This window comes from Oncorhynchus keta, chromosome 16 (genome assembly GCF_023373465.1).
Source record: "Oncorhynchus keta strain PuntledgeMale-10-30-2019 chromosome 16, Oket_V2, whole genome shotgun sequence".
Lineage (NCBI taxonomy): Eukaryota > Metazoa > Chordata > Actinopteri > Salmoniformes > Salmonidae > Oncorhynchus > Oncorhynchus keta.
In genome coordinates this window covers 13,832,557-13,836,230 of record NC_068436.1, presented here as the reverse complement: position 1 = coordinate 13,836,230, position 3,674 = coordinate 13,832,557, and positions in this window count along the sequence as shown.

Genomic DNA, 3,674 nt, shown 5'->3' with positions numbered 1-3,674 from the left:
CTACTCCTACTGCTCTCTCTTCGTCCGCCCACGTGTTCTCGCACACCCCGAGAGCTTCTGGTCAGCGGGGTGGTGGCACCGGGATCCTCATCTCTCCCAAGTGGTCATTCTCTCTTTCTCCCCTTACCCATCTGTCTATCGCCTCCTTTGAATTTCATGCTGTCACAGTTACCAGCCCTTTCAAGCTTAACATCCTTATCATTTATCGCCCTCCAGGTCCCCTCGGAGAGTTCATCAATGAGCTTGATGTCTTGATAAGCTCCTTTCCTGAGGACGGCTCACCTCTCACAGTTCTGGGCGACTTTAACCTCCCCACGTCTACCTTTGACTCATTCCTCTCTGCCTCCTTCTTTCCACTCCTTTCCTCTTTTGACCTCACCCTCTCACCTTCCCCACCTACTCACAAGGCAGGCAATACGCTTGACCTCATCTTTACTAGATGCTGTTCTTCCACTAACCTCATTGCAACTCCCCTCCAAGTCTCCGACCACTACCTTGTATCCTTTTCCCTCTCGCTCTCATCCAACACTTCCCACACTGCCCCTACTCGGATGGTATCGCGCCGTCCCAACCTTCGCTCTCTCTCCCCGCTACTCTCTCCTCTTCCATCCTATCATCTCTTCCCTCTGCTCAAACCTTCTCCAACCTATCTCCTGATTCTGCCTCCTCAACCCTCCTCTCCTCCCTTTCTGCATCCTTTGACTCTCTATGTCCCCTATCTTCCAGGCCGGCTCGGTCCTCCCCTCCCGCTCCGTGGCTCGACGACTCATTGCGAGCTCACAGAACAGGGCTCCGGGCAGCCGAGCGGAAATGGAGGAAAACTCGCCTCCCTGCGGACCTGGCATCCTTTCGCTCCCTCCTCTCTACATTTTCCTCCTCTGTCTCTGCTGCTAAAGCCAGTTTCTACCACTCTAAATTCCAAGCATCTGCCTCTAACCCTAGGAAGCTCTTTGCCACCTTCTCCTCCCTCCTGAATCCTCCTCCCCCTCCCCCCCCTCCTCCCTCTCTGCAGATGACTTCGTCAACCATTTTGAAAAGAAGGTCGACGACATCCGATCCTCGTTTGCTAAGTCAAACGACACCGCTGGTTCTGCTCACACTGCCCTACCCTGTGCTCTGACCTCTTTCTCCCCTCTCTCTCCAGATGAAATCTTGCGTCTTGTGACGGCCGGCCGCCCAACAACCTGCCCGCTCGACCCTATCCCCTCCTCTCTTCTCCAGACCATTTCCGGAGACCTTCTCCCTTACCTCACCTCGCTCATCAACTCATCCCTGACCGCTGGCTACGTCCCTTCCGTCTTCAAGAGAGCGAGAGTTGCACCCCTTCTGAAAAAACCTACACTCGATCCCTCCGATGTCAACAACTACAGACCAGTATCCCTTCTTTCTTTTCTCTCCAAAACTGTTGAACGTGCCATCCTTGGCCAGCTCTCCTGCTATCTCTCTCAGAATGACCTTCTTGATCCAAATCAGTCAGGTTTCAAGACTAGTCATTCAACTGAGACTGCTCTTCTCTGTATCACGGAGGCGCTCCGCACTGCTAAAGCTAACTCTCTCTCCTCTGCTCTCATCCTTCTAGACCTATCGGCTGCCTTCGATACTGTGAACCATCAGATCCTCCTCTCCACCCTCTCCGAGTTGGGCATCTCCGGCGCGGCCCACGCTTGGATTGCGTCCTACCTGACAGGTCGCTCCTACCAGGTGGCGTGGCGAGAATCTGTCTCCTCACCACGCGCTCTCACCACTGGTGTCCCCAGGGCTCTGTTCTAGGCCCCTCCTATTCTCGCTATACACCAAGTCACTTGGCTCTGTCATAACCTCACATGGTCTCTCCTATCATTGCTATGCAGACGACACACAATTAATCTTCTCCTTTCCCCTTCTGATGACCAGGTGGCGAATCGCATCTCTGCATGTCTGGCAGACATATCAGTGTGGATGACGGATCACCACCTCAAGCTGAACCTCGGCAAGACGGAGCTGCTCTTCCTCCCGGGAAGGACTGCCCGTTCCATGATCTCGCCATCACGGTTGACAACTCCATTGTGTCCTCCTCCCAGAGCGCTAAGAACCTTGGCGTGATCCTGGACAACACCCTGTCGTTCTCAACTAACATCAAGGCGGTGGCCCGTTCCTGTAGGTTCATGCTCTACAACATCCGCAGAGTACGACCCTGCCTCACACAGGAAGCGGCGCAGGTCCTAATCCAGGCACTTGTCATCTCCCGTCTGGATTACTGCAACTCGCTGTTGGCTGGGCTCCCTGCCTGTGCCATTAAACCCCTACAACTCATCCAGAACGCCGCAGCCCGTCTGGTGTTCAACCTTCCCAAATTCTCTCACGTCACCCCGCTCCTCCTCTCTCTCCACTGGCTTCCAGTTGAAGCTCGCATCCGCTACAAGACCATGGTGCTTGCCTACGGAGCTGTGAGGGGAACGGCACCTCAGTACCTCCAGGCTCTGATCAGGCCCTACACCCAAACAAGGGCACTGCGTTCATCCATCTCTGGCCTGCTCGCCTCCCTACCACTGAGGAAGTACAGTTCCCGCTCAGCCCAGTCAAAACTGTTCGCTGCTCTGGCTCCCCAATGGTGGAACAAACTCCCTCACGACGCCAGGACAGCGGAGTCAATCACCACCTTCCGGAGACACCTGAAACCCCACCTCTTTAAGGAATACCTAGGATAGGATAAAGTAATCCTTCTCACCCCCCTTAAAAGATTTAGATGCACTATTGTAAAGTGGCTGTTCCACTGGATGTCATAAGGTGAATGCACCAATTTGTAAGTCGCTCTGGATAAGAGCGTCTGCTAAATGACTTAAATGTAAATGTAAAATCTATTGCCGAATAAATCAATGTCAAAGTTTACATAGCTGGCCATATATGGATGTTAAATTGTACTTTATGGGTTGGTTGTGTAGGCTTCTTCTAACTCATCACTTTCTACTACATATGATTAAATTATATCTTTACATTAATATATATCATTTTTAAATCCAAAAATGGATGTAGCCACTACAGATTGTCCCTACAAGTCTATCAAAACTGTTTGAGTTTGAGCATGTGTCCATTAGGCCTGTGGATTATTTATTTTATCAGCAGGAATTAGATTGAGCAATATAAACCCCACTTTTATTCCATAGGCTGGGATCTATGCAGCTGTTGCAAGAGGGTATTTTCACTGGCTGTCCACTGGTTTCATAACAATGATTTTTAGGCAGCTTTAACTTCTTGAATTCAACCATTATTGGGTTCAAATACACATTTAGATTTGTGAACAGCCGTCCACAACAACCTCAATCCGTAAAGCGCTAATAGCTAAATGAGAGAGCAGCAGTGTGATTCACATCAATGCGCCATGTAGATATCAATAGTAAGTGATATCCGTATCGCCATAGACTAGACCACTGTACTCATCCTTACCTCCAAATGTTTATTCAAATTGGATCATCTTTGGATGCCGACAGCAGTTTCACCATTGGAAGTTTGGACTGTATCCTACAAAAGCCTATTTCTGCTCTTTTCCCAGTGTGTCATCATAGCGGTCTCTGAGTTGTGGTCAGACACGCTCAGGTGGAACAAACTTAAATTTGTGCCTTTTTTTCAATGTTAATTTAATGTCATTGAGAAAACAGAGAAGTGTCAAAGATTTATGTCCACAAACATTCATTCTG